The sequence below is a fragment of the Oryx dammah genome, unplaced genomic scaffold, assembly GCF_014754425.2.
Source record: "Oryx dammah isolate SB20612 unplaced genomic scaffold, SCBI_Odam_1.1 HiC_scaffold_21, whole genome shotgun sequence".
NCBI classification, from domain to species: domain Eukaryota; kingdom Metazoa; phylum Chordata; class Mammalia; order Artiodactyla; family Bovidae; genus Oryx; species Oryx dammah.
Window position 1 is genome coordinate 11,234,221 of NW_024070205.1, and position 22,104 is coordinate 11,256,324.

At 42.5% G+C, this 22,104-nt stretch overlaps 1 pseudogene; it reads right to left on the reverse strand.

The window, feature by feature from the left end:
- LOC120880433 overlaps positions 1-12,721 on the reverse strand; it is a 92,715-nt pseudogene extending 79,994 nt beyond the window's left edge.
- Between the last annotated feature and the right edge of the window lie 9,383 nt (positions 12,722-22,104).

Genomic DNA, 22,104 nt, shown 5'->3' on the forward strand with positions numbered 1-22,104 from the left:
AGGAGATCTTGCTTATGACACCCAATTAAAAGGTGATGTCAAGTCTTTGGACTGCCGAGTCCAAGGGTATCTTGTTATCCACATCTACTGACTCTTGACCACGGGAGGACGTCATACTCACGCAGCCATTGGCCATTTCTGACCCTTCCCCATGCGCCACATCCTTGCCTGGTTTGGCATCTCAATTTTCATCCAAGTGCCAACAGTCTTCTTCTACTTAGAGCTGTGCAATCACTACCCAATACCCTCACAGAAGACCTATGTCAGAGACGATAACCCCAAATTCCTTACAACTCATTATACAGGAGAGGCATGCTCTGGAGGACTGGGCAGGTTGTTTACAACCCAATCCATCCTTCTTTGTCTTGGCCTCTTCATAAACAGCATTTTCTCCTCCAGCTTGATGTTAACAAGAAATTCCAGAACAAAGTTCTCTATTTTATTAACTAAAGGGAGTTGTTGAAAACATTGTCTATTTTTTTTCTCAGTCTTCTGAAATCAACACACACACACAAACACTTCTTTTAGCTCTAAGAGTTGTGTTGTTGTTGTTGTTTTTTCCTAGTTAGGATACTCTTTTCTTAAGGTCACTATAGTTAATGGAAATTTTGTTTAAGTCATGTCAATAAATTGTTTTCTCTTTTTCATTTGGTCATCAGGTAGCTCAAAACCAAATCTGTGGTTCAGCGCCAGTTGAACAGTGTAGGAGGCAGAAGCCTGTGTATCTGCAACTTCTCCCTCTCTGGAAACTCTCCCTTTTACCACCTCCTTCCCCATGTCCTGTTTATAGTCTAAAGACAACACTGTTTGTTTTCTATTTCACAATGGACTAGGTATTCTTGGAGGAAATAATAAATTCCATGGAATGACAGAAATGAATAAAATATATCCTTAATATTCTTCATTATTTTGCAATAAATTTATTTTAAATTTTTATTAAAATTGCCAATGGATATAAATTACCTAGCCTTTTAAATTTTAGAATCAGAACAAAAAATTTAGTTTCATGTGAATTTCCAAGAATTTAATGAGTTTTTATATTGTTCATCAAATTTATACAATCAAAATAGGATTTTTTTTATAATATTTGGTTGCTGACTCATCAATTGTCAATTATATTCTATTTTTCAACACAGTGACTTATTTAAACTTATTTTCTTTTATCACTTGGCTAATTCACAGTATTAAGAGACATATTCAAAGGATGATGTATTTGACCAAGGTTAATTCTGTTTTATTTCTACTAATATATCCTAGATTAAAATCATTAAATATTTTATGTTGCCACTTTATATGCCATAGAAAAAATATTGGCTGTTAGTAAATTTTGACAAAAGATTCTCACTAAACACATTTTCCAAAGACTCTCTCTGTTGGCATCTACAGCTAAACTTAATCTCTTTTACATCCCATTGCCTCTTGAGATTGGAAGCGACTTTTTGGGTTCTTGTTTTGGTTAATGTTTTCTCCCAGAAATATCAACTGTTGCTGTCATTCTTACTGAAGTCGGTTATCTCATTGTTGGTTCTATAAGCCAAGCTTATTTCTTGCAAAATATTTTTTAATAATCCAAAGTCCAACCACTAGACCAGTTGTCATCAGTTTGGCCTTTGATATCAGAAGTAAAAGGGACAGAAAATGAGACCATTTTTTTCCTATATCTTTTCTTGTTCTCTTCAATTCATAGAGAGTGAAGTTATAGTATTTTTAGTTTTGTTTTTAAAGGTCAGGTATATGATAAAATTTATTTTTTAAAACAGAAATGAGACACTGAGTTCTTCTATTCATTTAGATTTTCACACACCTGATATTCAAGAACCCATTTCTTCATCCATTCATTCTCCAAGTATTTACTCACCACCCACTCTGTACAGACATCATCATGTGAGCAATCAAGGGAAAAATAAGCCATATTGCAGAGGAAGGCAGAGGAAAGAAGAGCTAAAACAGCTGTCCCTTGGGGAGCCAACAGGCCGCTTTAGGAAACACAGCATGTCAAGGACCTAGTGTATAGTAGGTGCTACATAGATGCAGGCCATAATGAACTGTACCCACAAAAACAATTTAAGGCTTCTAATTCAACCACATGTCCACACAAATATAGACCAACCTCAGGAGCTGTGCCTGCAGTAGGAAATGGCAACCCACTCCAGTATCCTTGCCTGGAAAATCCCGTGGACAGAGGAGCCTGTTGGGCTATGGTCCATGAGGCCGCAAAGAGTTGTAAATGACAGTGATTTAGCACACGTGCACGCAGAAGCTGTGGGTTTCTCAGAAAGCAAAAGGGTTAGACTGCGACTTTAAATTCATTCATTTTATTTTAATAAATTTCCCCGTGCAGTCACTTCCTGTTTTTTCCTCCCTAAAGCTGGGGAGTATTTTAAGAATGTAGGCTCTAAAACTAGGTTATGCAAATAGTTTAAAGAATTAATATTATATAAATTACATATAATAAAATGCAAGATCTTAAAATATTGAGCATTTGGTTTGATGAGTTTTACCAGTTGTATACACCTAGGTAACCACCACTTAAAGGACAGACCATTTCCATTATCCCAGAAAGTTTCCTTAAGCCCCTTACTAGGCAATCTCTTTCTGACTTCTATGACTATAGATTAATTTTATTCTATAATTTCTGGTACATGGAATCATGGAGCATGTATACTCTCATGTCTAGCTTCACTTAAATCATGTTTTTGAGATGTTGTTGCATTTATTAGTAGTTTATCCTTTCGTACTGCTGAATTATATTCCACCTCACAGATAAACTACTGTTTGTTCCATTCTCTTGTCAGGGGAAATTTGGGTTGTTTCCAGTCTTTGGTGATTATGACTAAAATTGCTATCATCGTTTTTGTAAAAGCCATTTTCATTTCTTTTCTTTTTTTTTTTTTTTTTTTTTAAGAACCAAAAATTAATTTTTTTTGGGTGGTAAATTAGATATATGATTAACAATCTTTTTTTTTTTTTTTTTTTTTTGATCAACTTTCTAAGAAACTATTAAGTAGTTCTCCAAAGTGGTGGGTCATTTTTACACTACTGCCAATAGACATATCAAAGTTCTGGTTGTGCCATATGCTCACACTTGGTATTGACCATCTTTTTGTGTTTTAGCCATTTTCATGGTGGTAAAATAGCAGCTCACTGTGGTTTAATTGCACGTTCTTGATGACTACCGGCTTCCTCGGTGGCTCAGATGGTAAAGAAGCTGCCTGCTATGCAGAAGACCTGGGTTCAATCCCTGGGTCAGGAAGATCCCCTGAAGAAGGAAATTGTAACCCACTCGAGTATTCTTGCCTAGAACATTCTGTGGACAGAGGAGCTGGCAGGCTACAGTCCATGGGGTCACAAAGAGTAGGACATAACTGAGCAACTAACACACGTGCAATGGTTTTTCATTTACTTCTTGCTATTTGTACAAGATCTTCTGGGAAATGTCTGTTCAAGATTTTTGCCCCTTTTTTGATTTGACTTCTTATTGTTGATTTGTAGAAATTCTTTACATATTATGGATATGAGATTTTTATATATCTATATATTACATTTTTTTTCCTCAGTCTGTGCCTTGAACATTCATTTTCTTAGTGATGGATCAGACCTCACCTGGTCCCTTTACTAGCTGAGTTCTCTGGGGAGAAATTTAGAAATACAATCTTTTTAATATCACTAATCATCAACCTTGTCTTTCATCATACAAAGAAAGACATTTCTCTAATTCTCTTCCTATCTACTCTCTGTTCCTTTGTTGATGGTCTTTGTTGAACTTAGCATGTCCCTATGTAGTCATCTATGTACCCCTAGTCTGAATTAATTACTTCATTCTCCAAACACACATAGCACTTTACTTATTTCTGTATTTCTTTCTGAATTAATATTTTATATATCTTCAATCCAAACCACTATATTTAACCATACATAGGACCTCCCTGAGCTCAGTTGGCAAAGAATCTGCCTGCAATGCAGGAGACTAGGGTTTGATCCCTGGGTCGGGAAGATCCCCTGGAGAAAGAAATGGCAACCCTCTCTAATAATCTTGCCTGGAAAATCTCACGAACAGAGGAGCCTGGCGGGCTATAGTCCAAGGGGTGGCAGAAATCAGACATGACTTAGCAGCTAAACCACCACAAATGTCTACTTGGACATTCCCTTCAAACTCTGCAGCCTCCAAATGGAATCCTTTATTACACCCCCTTGCAAAGACAGTCCTTCTGTAGGCTTCCTGTTATGGTAAGTGCCAGCACCATATACCAACTTCTGAATGCAGAAATCTAGCTGTGTTTTGACTCGATATCCAGTCCCTCAGCCAGGGTCATGGATCTTACCACCCCTCCCCCGCCAAATCTTGGAGTTAGCCATTGGTTTCCCTCCTACTGCCCCACTGTGTCATTTCTCATCTAGATTTCTGTTCCAGCTTTATCATCTTTCTTCCCACTATACTCCAACCCTGTGGGCTTCCAGGTAGCTTCTAGAATATACCAAGATTTTTCTTCTTGGACTTTTGCATTTGAAGTTCCCTTTGCCTACAGTGCTCTTCTCTAGAGCTTCCTTGATCTGAAATAGCACCAGTCCACACACTCGATACTCTCTATCACAATATGCTCTTTATCTCCTTCTTAGGATTTATCCCAAACTGTGGTCACATTTTCCTTGTCGCTTTCCCCCACAAGATATAAGTTTCCAGAGAATAGACTCCCTTTTGTTCATTAGTATATCTCCGTGTCTGGCACATAATAGACACTTACTGAGGATCATTGAATGAAAGAATGTTTTCTTCACCAATTCAAATGTAGGATCATGTCTTTTTTATTTTCTATCCACCCCAAAATATTTCTTTGCAAATAATAGGTATTATAAATACCTCCTTAAGTGGGTTACATTGATTTCCTTCAATGTCTTTGGCTACCTGCACCACTTTTCCCAAATTAGCTTTTCTGATCTTTCTTCATATAGCCACCAATCTATTCCCTCCCTAGCTTATCTATACCAAATCCCAGATTTGTTGTTTCTCTAAAGATCTATGCACTGCACATATACAGCTATACCTACTAGATACCAAATAATTGCCAAAAGTAATTTGAAGGGGATTCTATCAATATGGTGAAGAAAAACCAGCAGCCTAACAGAGCTGACTACTCAGCTCCATCAGACAGGTAAAGATTGCATCCAGGCACAAACCCTTGCTGTTTCCTGTACCTTCCTCTGCTTGGTATCACACTCCCCTCTCACGAGGGGTGTTTGAGTTTGATTCTCTCAGCCAAGTGGCAGATGGAGAAATTGTTTGTGATTGAGAAGAGAATATTTTATCAGACTTCCTACAAATGGGGTCCACTGAATTTTAATCTGCCAGCAAAGCACTGAAAAAAAAAGGAGGAAAAGTCTCAACAGGACATCCTGTAAGGTCGCCTCAGGAATTAGTCTGCTTTGGGTCAACACTCAGTCAATAGATGATAAACTTTCAAGGGCAACTGAGAGAGTCCTGAAACAGATACCTCCCAGGTCCCTCCAGCCTGCTGGGGAAGGCTGCCGGGCAGAAGGGAACCTGGGTCAGGAGCCAGGAAGTCTGTATTCCAGACCTGGTTCTGGCCCTGACTTCTTAGGTCACTGCCTGTTGGTGATGTCACCTTCAGCGTCTCTGTCACCCCACCTGTACCAAAAAAAAAAAAAAAAAGGAAAGGGTACATCCTACTCCTCCCAACTGGGTTGTGAAGAAAATTAATTGGGAGATGAATATGCTATCCAGATAGAAGAAGCACAAGTTATTTTTGAAATTAATAATATTTTATTCTTTTCGCTGTCATACAACTCCACAATAGGCTCTGTATCGTACTGAGAGCCACTGGTGTTTATTGAGCAGTTGCTGTGCACTGGATACAGGCAAACCGCACTTTGCATGAATTGTCTCCTATCACTCATACTAAACCCTGGGGAAGGATGCTCAAGAGGGCACAAAAATATGGAAAACAGCATATCTTTTAACTGGATTTCAACATTACCTAAGTGTTGGTCACTGAGTTGTGTCTGACTCTTTGCGACCCCGGGGACGGTAGCCTGCCAGGCTCCTCTGTCCATGGAATTCTCCAGGCAAGAATACTGGAGTGGGACGCCATGCCCTCCTCCAAGGGATCTTTCTGACCCAGGTCTCCTGTATTACAGGCAGATTCTTTAGCATCTCAGCTACCAGGGAAGCCCCAATATTAACCCAGGGCCTGATCAATAAATGCTCCTGGAAACCAAGGGCTGAGGCAGTGTGCAATGCCTCAGAAAATATTTTCACAGGCAAACTGAAATGATGAGGGAGGTGGGATGGGGAGGGATGTGGGAGGGGGGTTCAGAATGGGAAACACATGTACACCCATGGCTGATTCATGTTAATGTATGGCAAAAACCCACTACAATGTTGTAAAGTAATAAGCCTTCAATTAAAAGAAAAAGAAAAAAGAATTGGAATGATGAACGAGCTATCCTTCCCCCAGCATCGCATTGCCACCACCTGTGAATTACTCCTCTCTGCCTCCCTCATCCATGGGTACAGTGTGTATACACAAACACACACATACACGAATAATAACAGTCCAGACTAGGGTGCACCATGTGCCAAGTATTTTACATATATGATCTCAATTACTCATTATGTCAGCCCTTGGAGTAGGCACTATTTTTAGCCCCAAGATAAAGGAACAGAATGATGGGGAGTAACTTGCCCAAGATGAAGGAAAGTGATAGACCAGAAATGGAGCCCAGTCTTTCAGCAATCAAGAGCTTGCTTTTCCATCCACTACTCCACACTACCTCTCGATGCATTTTTTTCTCATTTTAACATTTTTAAATTAAGTTTTTAAATGGATTTGAACATTTAACATAGTAGCAGTGCATGCTCAATCACTCAGTGGTGTCTGACTCTTTGCCACCCTATCGACTGTTGTCTGCCAGGCTCCTCTGTCCATGGAATTCCCCAGGCCAGAATTGTCATTTCCTCTTCCAGAGGATCTTCCCGACCCAGAGATCAAGCCCACACCTCTTGCATTGGCAGGTGAATTCTTTACCACTGAGCCACCTGGGAAGCCCCAGTATGGGAGAAGAGGGCTTTTTAAATCCTCAGAAAACAAACAGTTGTTATTCAAACAATGGTACCTACGAATAGAGAAAATAGAGGATGGGGATAGACACACCACAGAGGAGAAGGGACACAGCCGCAGGGCAGGAAACCTGGTTCTCCTTTCAGCTCTGCCAGTGCCAAACCTATGACCCAGGACCAGCCACTTGGTCTCTCTGAGCCTCTGGTTAGAAAATAAGGGCATGTAACTAAAAGATACTGAAATTTCACACATGCTCTAAACCCCTAGATCGAATCTAGTGCAAGTGAGTGTGTAGAGGATTGCCCTCCAGCCAACAGGCTGGCCGGTGCCCCAGTAGCTCAGGGAGATTAACAGAAGCCCAGGCGAGACCTCAGCCCTGGTCTATGTGCATTCCACTCAATCCCGGGCCCTTCCTGCAGCTCTGAAAACACAGGCTGGATCCAAGGTGCCTGTTCCAGCATCACTTCTGTTTACTCCACCATCAGGATGGTGTCATTTAGCCAGAGCCATCATTCATAGCCACACCAAATGGCCCATGGAGGAAAAGTTGGTTACACTCAAAGAACAGATGACAAGTGACAGGCCCCGCTCCTGATTTTCCACAATAACAGAAGAGACCAGCAACTGCCGCGGTGGTCCAACATGCGAACAAACTATTCTCTTCCAAGCGGACTCTTTCTGCTGATGTCTGCCCCTCTCTGGGGACTAAAGAGCATCCCTGGTCTCTTGCGAAGCTGAGTATCCCCATCCTTCCAGGGGAAATACTGGGAGAGACACTCACAGCAGCCCCGCTCATCTGAGTTCTGCTGCTCACTTTTATTTTGCGGATAAAAGTTAATCGTGTAACTCCTTTGCATATCCAGTGCTGCCAAAGGAAGCAGAACTGGCATAGGGTGGTGGTGAGACCAAACTGAAGGCCAAAAACAAGAGGGGGAAGGAAAGAATATAGAAGTTCTCAGCCAAAAGCAGAAACTGGAGACAACCGAGCTGACGTTACTGAACAGGTCTACACCCCTCTATTTTGGCTAATGGATTGCAAAATGAGACTGCCTCAGTAAATGACCAGACACCTGTCTGCTGCCTATGGGATCATCAGAAGTTTCAGTGATTGAGAGCAAGAATTATCAGATTTTTTCTGGCCTGCTCTGCAGAGGCAATTCAGTTCCAATATTAACGTTTTACTAAAAAGGCTAGGTCCAGTAGTACAATTTTAAAAATTTTTATTGAAGAATAATCAGTTTACAATGTTGTGTTAATTTCTGCTATACAGCAAAGTGATTCAGTTTATATATATATATATGCATATTCTTTTTCTTATTCTTTTCCATATGGTTTATCACACAATATTGAATATAGTTTCCTGTGCCATACAGTAAGACCTTGTTGTTTATTTGTTTTAACATTTTTTTTAAAGTTGAGCCATGTAAAATTGCAATTTGCCCATTTTTGACCTACAAGACTTGAAATATCGTGATGTTCAACCTAATATTTTTAGCAAGGCACTATCCTAGGTGTTGAAAATGTAAAGAGTGATAAGACACAATATGTCCTCAAGGGGCTGCCAAAAGACAACCTCATGGAGAATTAGCTGCAGGTTGGGTGTGCTGGATGCTGTGAGAAAGAGGTACAGAGGAAAGGGGGGCGGGAAGTAGGGTAGAAATGCAATGTCCTGAAGTAGGAGTGTACTCCTTTTAGCAAGAGTCCAGATCCATTGGGATAAACACTAATACCCCCCTCCCCTTCTTGCCATCTAAGCATCTGAGGACCAGACAGCAAAGCTAGAGTCTCCAAGCAAGTGTAAGAGCAGACCGAGCTCTGAACCTACCAACCTTGACTGAGTCTCTTAAGCATTTGTTATTTTTATGGGCCCCTGAATGCTTCCCTTGAATATTAATTTTCCTCAATTCTTTAAGTATATATTAGTTATTACATATCTTTGATTAATATTTGATGGCCGCTTAGGCTGCTGAGAGCTCTCATAAATTTCCCAAGTGGATATCTGGCACTTGGTAAGTGTGGGAGACCCTGCGTGTAGAGCAAAGACATCAATCATTTTAAATCTCTGACTCCACACCTTAATACCCAAAGATATATTGCTAAGAAGCCCATAACAAGTCATTAAAAATGAATGTCTTGTGGCAGTTTTCATGCCTGCAGAATTCCGCAGCAGAGGGAGGGGAACCTGGGATATGGCAGAGCCCAGAGAGCGTGCTAACACCTCTCTGGGCATGTTTTAAAATGCTCTATTTCCCGCTCCACGACCAGCTACACCATTTGTGGGGTCCAGTGCAAAATGAAAATTCAGGGCCCTTGTTCTACAGTTATTAAGCATTCTGACAAAGTAACAAGGATGCATTAAACAAGCTTGGGGCCTTTCTGAGCGTGGTGTCCAGTGTGACTATGCAGGTCACACACCCCGTGAAGCCAGCTGTCCCTCCCAGGTCCCCAGCACCTCATCTCCCTCTGTCTGGAACTTGATCTTTGTCTATAAGTGTTTCCAATAAAAACATCAACAATGATAGCATTTTATGGAGATACAAATGAGGGCACTCTATTTTCCTGAACTTTACATCCACTCACAAGATCAGAGAGGGTTCATTTCAGTCACCATAAAAGTACTGTAATTACCTTTGTTCTACAAATGAGGAGACTGAAACTAGGCACCCAGATACTTGCCTAAACATTATTCTGGGTGCTTCTGCGAGGCTGTTTTTGATGCGATTAAGTAGGTAGGCTGACTAGAGCAGATCGCCCTTCCTAATGTGGGTGGGCCTCATCCAATCAGTTGAAGGCCTGAAGAGAACAAAAAAGCTGGCCCTCTCTTGAGTAACGGAATTCCTGCTTGACTAACTCTGAGCTGGAACATTAGATTTTCCCTGCCTTTGGACTTGAACTAAAAGATTAGTTCTTCCTGAGTCTCCAGCCTGCCAGCTGCAGATTGGGGGCCTTGTGAGCCAGTTCCAATGCACGGACATTGTACATATATTGATCCAGGTGCTCAGTCGCTAAGTCATGTCTGGCTCTTTGCAACTCCATGGACTGTAGTCCACCAGGCTCCTTGGTCCATGGAATTCTCCAGGCAAGAATACTGGAGTGGGCTGCCATTCCCTTCTCCAGGGGATCTTCCCGACCCAGGGATGGAACCTGGGTCTCCTGCCCTGCAGGCAGCTTCTTTACCGTCTGAGCCAGTGAGACGTAGCACAGGGTGCTGGGAGTGACTGGGGATTTCTCTGCCGTCACACGCCCTGCTGCTTCTTGCACAGCCGCACCCTCTCCACAGCTCTGTGTCCTTCCAGCCTCTTTCATTTTTTCATTTACTTCCCTGTGCTTAGTCTTGTGGCAGTTATTTAGACAAGTAGTTTTTAAAACAGGGGCAATTTTACCCTCCAGGGAACATTTGGCAATGACTAAAGACAGTTTTAGTTGTCACAACTGTGGGGGTGCTGCTGGCATCAAGTGGATAGAGCCAGGGATGCTGCTAAACATCCTATAGCCCACAGGAGAGACCCCACAACAAAGAATCATCCAGCCCAAATGTCAGCAGTGCCACAGCTGATAAGTCTTGATTGAGACCCAGGATGGCAAGTTTCTGCCATGAGGGCTCCTCCTCCCCACTTCCCCTCTGTCCTTTGCTGTCACATCGAGTTGATCAGGGCATTCATTCCCTCTGAGCCCAGTTCTAAACTCAGAGTCCTCTCAACACAGGTCTCCAGGCAGTTGCTAATAAGTGATAGGTGCTGAAATGGAAAACCCTTACGTTAGACACTTTTATGTTAGCCGTATTTACCTATTGATATTGTAACCCTCTGAAGCAAAGATGGTGTTTACTATGTTATAGTCTTGGAGAGCTCCAAGAGGAAGATAGAAAATGATAGAGGCGGAAAGAAAGAGGGAGGGGGACATAAAGAAAATTAAGGAAACAGAAGTGTCGATGCAAAAGGAATGGAAAATAGAAGAAAGAAAGTCCAAAAGGAGGCACCACTGAGTTCAGTGTCTCTGAAATAACTGAAGCAGCCCCTCTATTTGAGGAGTTTATTTCATATACTCTTTTTTTTTTTGGCTTCGCTTTGTCTTAGTTGCCACGTGTGGGATCTTCAGTTGCAGCACATGAGATCAATTTCCCTGACCAGGGACTGAACTCAGGCCCCCTGCGTTGGGAGCACAGCATCAAAGCCACTGGACCACCAGTGAAGTCCCTTTTGTATATTCTTAATATGGCTCCTCAAAGTCCCAGGAGCCAACACCATAATTTCCCTGTGGTGAAGAGGTTGACTCCCTGTCATGAAGACCTAGTCACTATATTCTTTTAGTTCACACAGGCTCCGTATAAGAACTCCGCAGTCCCTCCCAGACCCTCTGGTGGCCCCCATGTACAGAGCTTTCTTGCAAAGTGGTGAGGAAGAGCTATCATTTTGTTGTTATTTTCCCTAAAGGCCACAGAGAGTGCCCCCCAAAGAACTAGATTCAAGGTTCTTCTCAAATGTCTGTGAGCCTTCACTTGATGTGGATTGCAGATTAAGACAAGGGCCCCTATCCTCGTGATAAACGGCCAGCAATGGTAGCTTTGAGAGAAAACAAAACCCGTCGCAGTGTTGACTGTTGACAGTCTTGATGGATACATTCTGAGTGTTTTTATAGCTTAGATCTTCAGAAAAGATTTGGCAGGCCCTTCGTGTTTAAGGGTTTATGCCATGAGAGTGGCACAACCACATGTCTGTTTTGAACTTTTCCCTAACAAATGAGGAAATGTAGGCAAAAATGCCCATGTATGCAAAGGGCACTTCTGAGAAAATAACAAGCCTTGTGATTGAGTAATCAAAGTGATCAATTTGTTGGGAAAAAATACTCTTTTGAAGGCAAGTGTAATTTTTGGCACTGTGCATCTTGGGACTTTCCCCCCCCCCACAACACTGCCAACTAAAAACCCAAGCACAGTCTGTGTTCAGATGCTTCCATTCGTCTCTACCAGCTGAACTCACCCTGTCTAAGGTCCAAAGCATTTGCTCAGTGCGCTTCCTGCACTCAGCATCTACAGTGGCCAGACTCACAACTCCCTTCCACTGATTTAAAAAAAAAATTTTTTTTTTTCTTGAACGTATTCCTATTCTCAGAGTCCATCTGTTAAGTCTTTTCATCAGTGGGGTATTTGAGACCCCATGCCATGCAAAATTCCACAAAGGAACCTTCTTTGTCCATTGTGAAATGAAGTGATTCCCTCCCTCCTCTCTGTGAAAGAGGGCTGCTTGGATGAGATCCCAATGCCTGGAGAAAGAAGATGGACGAGGCAGAAGAGACCGTTGTCCTCCTTGGAGTCTTATTTCGTTCCTGCTACTGGCTTTCCACAGGGTGGACCAGAGTAACACAAGTGACTGAAGCTCACAGAACAGCTGAGCCATAGCGTGCAGGTAATTCAGGAAAGCTGAAAAGGCTTTAGCCAAAGGGAGGACCACGTGTAAATTCAGCACCTGCATAGCCATGGCATTTTCCCAGAAATCTCCAAGAAAAGAAAGTCACAGGACCACCGCACTTTTCCCAGTGACTTCTGAGCTGCTTGCTTTGTGCCCCTTTAGTTTGGAGGTAGCCAGGCCTATGGCGGCCTGCGTGGGGAACAGCTCTGCCTCACTCCCACTGAGAAAGACAGGCATCTTTCGTCACCTTTGCCTCCTGTAGAGAAGGGGCTGGTTCTCATGTTTTCCCCCAGCTCCATAGCTCAGGGCTTTGCTAATCTTGCTGAACACTTCAGTTTTTAGATGGTATATCAATGAGGCATTCAAACAGAGCAGTTTATACACAAAAATTCTGTCTGCTTTGTAAAAGATTATCCTTTTATAAACACTCTGCAGAAAACATAAAAGCAAATAGGGGACAGCACATAGAACAGGAAAGATGTTAGCAGGGAGATTAATACTGAATGGGTCGAAATGAATGGCGCTTACTAAAACGAGGTCCAGATACTTTGGCTGCAGTGAAACATAAATAATGGGAATGACACATCGTTTATTCGGGATAATGAGTTGATCCAAAGTAGAGGCCTAGGACAAGAGATTAAAGATTAAATATCCATCTCCTGATGAATATCAGTAGCCAACTTTAACCTTTTCCTTCCAAAAGTACAATTTTCCTCTCACAAGTATACATGCTTCTGTTACAGTACAGAAATCGGATCTCTAAAAAACAGCAAATACCACTTGAATCACTTTCTGATCCTGGTGGAAAACATTGGTTCTCGTTTCAAGACAGGAAGTGCAATTTTTTTTTTCTTCCTTGTCTCTAGCCCCTGAAAACTGATTTAAAGAAAAGCTTTCCCTTCCATATTCTGCATTGGAGAAACCTAGTTTAGGGACTCTGCTCACATCTCCTCATTCATCCATTGAACAAGAAAGTTTTTCAGAACAAAAAGGAAAGGGAGACTGGCTGAACCAAGTATGGATTTCACGTGGCCGGTGAGCCCCATAGAGTGACAGCGTGAGACAAGCCTTAGAAATCATCTTATCCTGACTCCCCCGCCTGTTGGGGGAGAAAACTGAGGCCAGCAACCAGGGCGTGTCCAGACAGGGTCCCACAGCCAGGGAGAGGCAGACCCGGTTCTAGGATGCCGCCTCTGGCTTCCAGCCCCCTCGCTCTCCCCTGCACCCCGCTGTCTCTTTATTCCCTCAAGTTGGAAATAATGACCAAAGCAGCTTGCTGGAAGCGCCAGCACCCCACATGCTAAATTAAAGCCCTGAATTCATGAAAAACTTAGAATATTGGAAGCTCTGAATAAATAAGTGTTGGAAACAAAAAAAAAAAAAAAAATGAAAAGGAGGGAGGAGGGGAGGAGTTGGAGCCGTGGGAGAAAAATGTAGAAGAGAAGGATGCAAAAGGAACAGATAGTGATCACAGACGCCCACAATGCCAGCCTCAGGGCCTGCCACCCAGGGCACAGTTTCGGAACTATTTCCTTAGTGGCCCTTCCCTCTCAAGGGATAAGAAGAAATCGTGTGGTTTGTCTATTTCTTAGAGCCAAATAGCTGCCCACTGCTCACAAGGGAAGACCAGGAGATTGGTTCTGTGGCTGGTAGATACCAGGAGAGTGAGGAGAGTGACAATATTCAAATAGGGCATTAAAAAAAAAAAATCCAGACCACCAACCAAGCTGGAGCAGGAAACCATAGCGCGTTAATTCCACAGCCACTCACCTACAGAGAGCAAGGTCAGAATTTGGCTGGTGTCCCATGTGATATCAGTTTGGTGGTTTCAGTCTATGCTCCAGGGAACATTTGTCTCAGTGCCAAACCGACATGCATGCACGGTTGGCAGGCTGTCCTCCAGGCCAGGAATGAGGAGTGTGGAAGTGTATCCATTTTCACTTTGCAAGTATCTGCATGCCAACGCCTCGGCCACTGCTACTCTTTGGACAAAGAGAGGAATTTATGCTTGAGAGTGAGGCTGTTTCCAGGTATCATACTCCACATGGGGGTGGTGAGGCTAGCAACTCCACTCTTTGCATCCTCTATCCTTGGGCGAATACTCTGAAGTTCATTATTTTGTTAGAGATGACAATAATTGAACCACTTCCTAGATAAGAAAGGTATTACTGGGACCACCTGCCAGAGCTGCTAAGCAGAAAAGAACTTTTTGAGTGCTGAAGACTGTGGTGCTGGAGAAGACTCTTGAGGGTCCCCTGGACTGCAAGGAGATCCAACCAGTCAATCCTAAAGGAAATCAACCTTGAATATTCATTGGAAGGACTAATGCTGAAGCTCCGATACTTTGGCCACCTGATGTGAAGAGCTGACTCACTGGAAAAGATCCTGATGCTGGGAAAGATTGAGGGCAAGAGAAGAAGGGGGCTCCAGAAGATGAGAGGGTTAGATAACATCACTGACTCAATGGACTTGAGTTTGAGCAAACTCCAGGAGATAGTGAAGGTCAGGGGAGTCAGGAGTCAGGCATGTTGTAATTCATGGGGTCACAAAGAGTCGGACACAACTTAGCAAATGAACAACAACCCTGTTTCCATTTTAAAGGGATAATCAAGAGAACAGGCAAGATATTCATAGGACATGAAGCCGCCACTTTGGAAAAGAAAGGATATGTTAGATAGAGAGCCTTAAAAGGGGGGTTTAGAAAGGAAGGCCATCATAAATTCAAACCTCGAGCATTCAACATGCTCTGTACTAAAGACTCAGAAAAGAACGCCACCACCCAGCTTCCCTAAATTGAAAGGATACACAAAAGAAAGCCCACTAATAAGCAGACACATTTACTATTTTTACCAAGTAATATGAGATAATAAGCTGCATGTAATAATGGAATCAAAAAGAGGGTAGCTACAAGGAGAAAGATTATAGAAGGACTTCCCAAATGAAACATCCTATTGTCATAGACTCTTTTCAGTGATGTCTAGCCCCAGTTGAGGTGACGATCAGCAACAAATAGCAAAACACAGGACATGGCACTGTGGTAGGGGTACACTGTGTCAGAAGAATGATGCTATGTAGACAATGGACCCATCCACAAAGGATTCCCAGCTAAATATTCCCAGTGCTTAAAGATGCAATCCACACTTTTCCAGGTATTACTAGCATTCCCTCGTGGATGGAGCCTATTTGTATAGTAGTTCCAACTATGAAAAGGCTGAAGCCTCCAAAATGATATCATTGCATTTTTACCCTTCCAGAGACAATTTAGTGATTTGTAGAAGCAAAGATGGCTTCCCTCAAATTAATGGCCCAGTGGTGAGTGAGGGTTGGGGATGTCTCTGGCACTGAAAACACTGATCCACTAGCAAATAGCTACTGAGGAGCTCCTGAAACAGGTTATTTTTCCCAAACTATCAAATTCTTAGCACATGATAACACAAGGATCTTGATAGACCAAATTACTGTTTTCTTCAAATACATTCACGGAAAAAAATCAATATTTTCATAGATAAGTGGATACAGTAAGAAAGAAAAAGAAGAAGAAGAAAAAAACTACTCCCTTTTTATGGCCAAAACAAATGGTGAGTTCTGGAGGACTCTGACATACTCTCCAATTCTGGATCTGCCTTTAAGGTTGGTTTGTAGTTCAGACCAAAGTTAATTTTTTTTTTTTTTTTTAATTTACAAAGGTACCTTAGGGCATGTTCTTCAGACTTGGACTTTCAACTCTGGAACACTCAACTGTATATTTGTGTGAGGTCAGGTCAGGTAAGTTTGATCCCTATTAACTAGTTAACTCTATGCATTCTTAACAACTCGGATGGACTTGGGCATCACAGTCAGTGTTGGTTTCACGGAGAAGCAGCAGCAAGAACTGAAGGAGGCAGGGCCAAGACCCCAGTAAAGGAAAATCAGAAAACCTTTCAAGGAGGTGTATTAAGTGAGGGCTTCATTCAGACAGTGCTGATAGCCAACACGGTTATTAGCAGCAGAAGTCTCCAGTGAGGACACCCTGCCTGTCACTACAGCTCCTCCATCATCATCCTCTAGTGCAGTAGCTGTCAGCCTAGTAGTCTAGAAGTTGTTTCAGACTCATCTAAGAAGCTTTGAGAGAATAAGCCCAAGCCAAGCCCAAGCCTTAGGCAGAGTTTCTGATTGAAGTGATCTAAGGTCGGAGAAGGCAATGGCACCCCACTCCAGTACTCTTGCCTGGAAACTCCCATGGACGGAGGAGCCTGGAAGGCTGCAGTCCATGGGGTCACTGAGGGTCAGACATGACTGAGCAACTTAGCTTTCACTTTTCACTTTCATGCATTGGAGAAGGAAATGGCAACCCACTCCAGTGTTCTTGCCTGGAGAATCCCAGGGATGGCGGAGCCTGGTGGGCTGCCGTCTATGGGGTCACACAGAGTTGGACACGACTGAAGTGACTTAGCAGCAAGGTGGCGTGTGGGCGATGCATGTTTAGAAGTTCTTCCAGGGCTTCTAGCGCAATCCAGAGTAGTAGGCTGAATAATGTCTCCCAAAGATATTGGGTTCTAATCCTTGAAACCTGTAGATATTATCTTATATGGCAAAAAGGGATGTTGCAGATGTAATTCAGGATCTTGAGATGGGGAGGTTATCCTGCTTCTTTCAGGCTGGTTCTCTATATACTCACAATCTCCCTTACACAAGAGAGGCAGAGGGAGATTTGACACACGTAGCAGAAAAGGTGACATGAGGTGGGCAAGAGAGAGATCTGAAGATCTGGAGTGATATGGATCCATCTCCTGGGAGAGAAAAGGGCGAGAACTAGGAAGGAGATCTGGGCCCCAAATCAAAGGGCCACAGTACTAACAGTGGGAGGCTCTCCCCAGTCCAGACTGCTGTGAGAGAAATGAATAATGAGGGGGATTATGTGCAAGGGGTATGAATGTGTACATCTGGTTCTTGGTTTGAGCAGATAAGCACAATTCCAGACTGCATGGGCTATATGTCATGAGGATAGCGATAGAGAACCAGGTTTGACTAATATCACCTCAAGCACTGAACAGGGAAAAGCAAGTGGGTACAACAACGAAAAGGCCTGCCACAGGCCTACCCAGAAAACTATAGACACTGATAAATATTCAGATTATACAAGATACATCTATCGTTTCATCTGCATACAAGATAAGACACTGGTTGAAATCCGTTACCTCTAGGGGTTTCAGTATGCTCCCACTGTCCCCAGTTAGGTACGATCTGTTTTGTTATATTTGTGCAGCATCTATTTTTAAAAATCACTCAAGCAAATCAAGAAAAGCAAGTACAATCCATTATACTGTTCTTTTTTTACTGCCTGTTCCAATGATAATACACAGACCCCAAAGGCAAAAATGATTGCCTGGACATTGCTTTTCAGGATCAGTAACCAAGATGGTTCTCTCATTAGAATTCCCCAGGGATGCTCACTCACTTAGTAGCCAGAGAAATACAACTGTGAAAAACCTAGAAGTTCTAGGACTAGAGAGAGAAATTAAGCAGAACTAAAACCCCTACCTCCAGCCAAAAATCTAAAATGATCAGGTAAAGGAAGAAGAGGTTTAGTAAAGTAGAAATACTTCAAGGGAGATTTCTTTGGTTGCCAGTAACAAACTTACCCACTCCTGCCAGAAAAAAAGATGGTGTCTTTTGTTTTGGTATGGTTTTACTCCTCCAATATGACCTCAAGAATGACCTCAATACAACCCCCCAAAAAAGGCAACACCAAAGAATGTTCAAACTACCCCATAACTTCACTCATCTCGCATGCTAGCAAAGTAACACTCAAAATTCTCCAAGCTAGGTTCAACAGTACAGGAACTGAGAATTTCCAGAAGTTCAAGTTGGATTTAGAAAAGGCAGAGGAAACAGAAATCAAATTGCCAACATGCACTGGATCAAAGAAAAAGCAAGAGAGTTCCAGAAAAACATCTATTTCTGCTTCACTGACTACGTTAAAGTTTTTGACTGTGTGGGTCACAACAAACTGAGGAAAATTCTTAAAGAGATGGGAATACCAGAGCACCTGACCTGCCTCCTAAGGAATCTGTATGCAGGTTGAGAAGCAACAGTTAGAACTGGACATGGAACAACAGACTGGTTCCAAATAGGGAAAGGAGTATGACAAGGCTGTACACTGTCACCCTGCTTGTGTAACTGGTATGCAGAGTACATCATGTGAAATGCTGGGCTGGATGAAGCACAAGCTGGAAACAATATTGCCAGGAGAAATATCAATAACCGCAGATATGCAGATGACACCACCCTTATGGCAGAAAGCAAACAGGAACTAAAGAGCCTCTTGATGACAGTGAAAGAGGAGAGTGAAAAAGTTGGCTTAAAACTCAACATTCAGAAAACTAAGATCATGGCATCCAGTCCTATCACTTCATGGCAAATAGATGAGGAAACAATGGAGACAGTGACAGACTATTTTCTTGGGCCCCCAAATCATTGCAGATGGTGACTGCAGCCATGAAATTAAGAGATGCTTGCTCCTTGGAAGAAAAGTTATGACCAACCTAGACAGCATATTAAAAAGCAGAGACATTACTTTGCCAACAAAGGTCCATCTAGTCAGTGCAGTTCAGTTTAGTAGCTCAGTCGTGTCTGAATCTTTGCAACCCCATGAACTGCAGCACGCCAGACCTCCCTGTCCATCACCAACTTTGAGAGTCTGCCCAAACTCATGTCCATTGAGTCAGTGATGCCATCGATCCATCTCCTCCTCTGCTGTCCCCATCTCCTCCCGCCTTCAATCTTTCCCAGCATCAGGGTCTTTTCAAATAAGTCAGCTCTTCGCATCAGGTGGCCAAAGTACTGGAGTTTCAGCTTCAACATCAGGCCTTCCAATGAACACCCAGGACTGATCTCCTTCAGGATGGACTGATTGGATCTCCTTGCAGTCCAAGAGACTCGCAAGAGTCTTCTCCAACACCACAGTTCAAAAGCATCAATTTTTCGGCGCTCAGCTTTCTTCACAGTCCAACTCTCACATCCATACATGACCACTGGAAAACCCATAGCCTTGAACTAGACAGACCTTTGTTGGCAAAGCAAAGTCTCTGCTTTTTAATATGCTATCTAGGTTGGTCATAACTTTCCTTCCAAGGAGTAAGCGTCTTTTAATTTCATAGCTGCAGTCACCATCTGCAGTGATTCTGGGGCTCCGAAAATAAAGTCAGCCACTGTTTCCGCTGTTTCCCCATCTATTTCCCATGAAGTGATGGGTCCGGATGCCATGATCTTAGTATTCCTATGGTTTTCTCAGTAATCATGTATGGATATGAGAGTTGGACCATAAAGAAAGCTGAGCTTTTGAACTGTGGTGTTGGAGAAGACTCTTGAGAGTCCCTTGGACTGCAAGGAGATCCAACCAGTCCATCCTAAAGGAAATCAGTCCTGAATATTCATTGGAAGGACTGAGGCTGAAGCTATATCTTTGGCCACCTAATACAAAGAGCTGACCATTAGAAAAGACCCTGATGCTGGGAAAGATTGAAGGCAGGAGGAGAAGGGGACAACAGAGGAGGAGATGGTTGAATGGCATCACTGTCTCAATGGACATGAGCTTGAGCAAGCTCCGGGAGATGGTGAAGGACAAGGAAGCCTGGTGCTCTGCGGTCCATGGGGTTGCAAAGAGTCGGACACACCTGAGTGGCTGAACAACACCACTGCAGAGTCCTAGGTCTTTCCCCTGAGTTATGCTTCCCTCAACCATAAGGAAAACCAGGCAAGGGGCTGTCCAGTCTCCTTGCAGCCCTTCTACACCCTATACCCTAGAAAAGCTTCCTGATGTAGCGAAAAAGCTTCAGTTTGGGTTCAAATCCCAGTTCTTGTGCCTATGATCCTGGGTGAATTCCTAAATTCTGAGTCTTAATTTCCTTATCTATAAAGTGAGAGAATTATGTTTATTTTACAGAAAGAAATGACACTATGTACATTAAAAAAAAAAAAAGAGCCTGACACAGAAAAAGTACTCAACAAATATTAGTTCCTTTTCTTCTGAGGGAAAGTCTGCAGTATCACCTTCATACACGGGGAGGATGGCATAGTAATAGTGTGTGGCTGCAACCAGGCAAAACACATGCGATGAACCAGGGAAATAAATGAATGGATTTGCCAGCAAGAGACATTGTTATTTTATCTCCCTGCCAAGCCTGATTTTCCCAGAGATAATGCATTTCTTTGGATAACTCAGCAACCACTCAATCCAGATATAGTCTCTCAGGCAGGCAACATGTTTACAGTCAAAATGCTCACTTCCACTTCAAGTTTCCAATCCCCTGCTGCTACTTTCTACAAACTTAATTAATTAGTTGCAGCTAACATTTGTTCAACCTCATGCAGCAATGGGAGACTGAAGGAAACAGGCTCTCATAAATTAAAAACATTTCAAAACATTGTCTTCTCCCAAGAAAACATTTCTTTCTTTTTTTTTTTTTAAATTAACACTCCATTTGGATAACTTTAAGGTTTCAAAAGAAAACAAACAAGGGAGTTCCAATGAATGTTGATTGTCTTTAACTATTGCATTGCCATTGATCTATGCTAACTAAGCCCTGTCATCCCCTTAATAGATATGCAACGGGTCCTATACCTATCTCTTTTGTGATGCTTAGGTAATTATATCACATATGGTCCTGGTGTGAAAATGCCTGCCACACACTTCATCAGCCAGCAGATTAAGAGATGCCTAAACCCTAAGTGATAATGTTGTCTTAGAAAATTAAAAGCTCAACTATCATATTGAAGGCAATGGTGTGTAGCAAAAGGGTATGGTAATTTTTAATTTTTCTTATTGATTTGGTTGTTTCACTACCAAGACATAATAACATTGGCTAAGATTAAATAATAGGAAGAGTAGCTAGCAAATGGCCTTCAAGCAGATGTCACCTCATCCCAACTGACTAGTCCAAGGGGTTCAGATGGGTCTTTCTGATCTGTCGGCTTGGTGAAGAGCTACCAGTTGAGTACGTATATTCTCTTGGGGAAAATTCCTCCAGTGACCAGTGAGTATGAGATAGTGTCCCAGTTGCTGCTTTTCTACTACCTGCCATGATTTTTAAATAGTGTTTCCTTATCTAAAAAGGATAGTTGTATTCACCCTGTCTATAGTGCATGATTGCTGAGGTACTCTGGACAGTTCTACATAAATATAATTGCTGTTTTTGTTGTTGCTGTTGTTGTGAATAACAGTATGAAGAGCATTGAGCTTGGAGCTGTGACCTGAGTCCTAATCACAGCTCCGTTGATAAACGAATGGAGTCAGCACCTTGGGAGAACATAAGAAAGCACGGTCAGGGTGGTGAAGAGTGTCATGGTACCAACAGTGACGGGGAGACCACTCGATATGAGAGGATGCTTCTACAAACTCTTGAAGATTGTTAAAATGGCCGCGATTTGTGTGTAATTATTAACCAGTCTCCTTTTAGTTCACTTTGGTATATTTTCAAATCATGGGAGTGGAAGAGAACAAAGGGGGATATTTAAGCATGCAGAAATTAAATCCCGATACCACTAACTTAGTACCTTTAACTTAGAAATGTGATCGCGTGACCATTTTCAGAGATTCTTGTTAACAGTGATGTTTAAATCAGAGCCACTATAGCAACTGA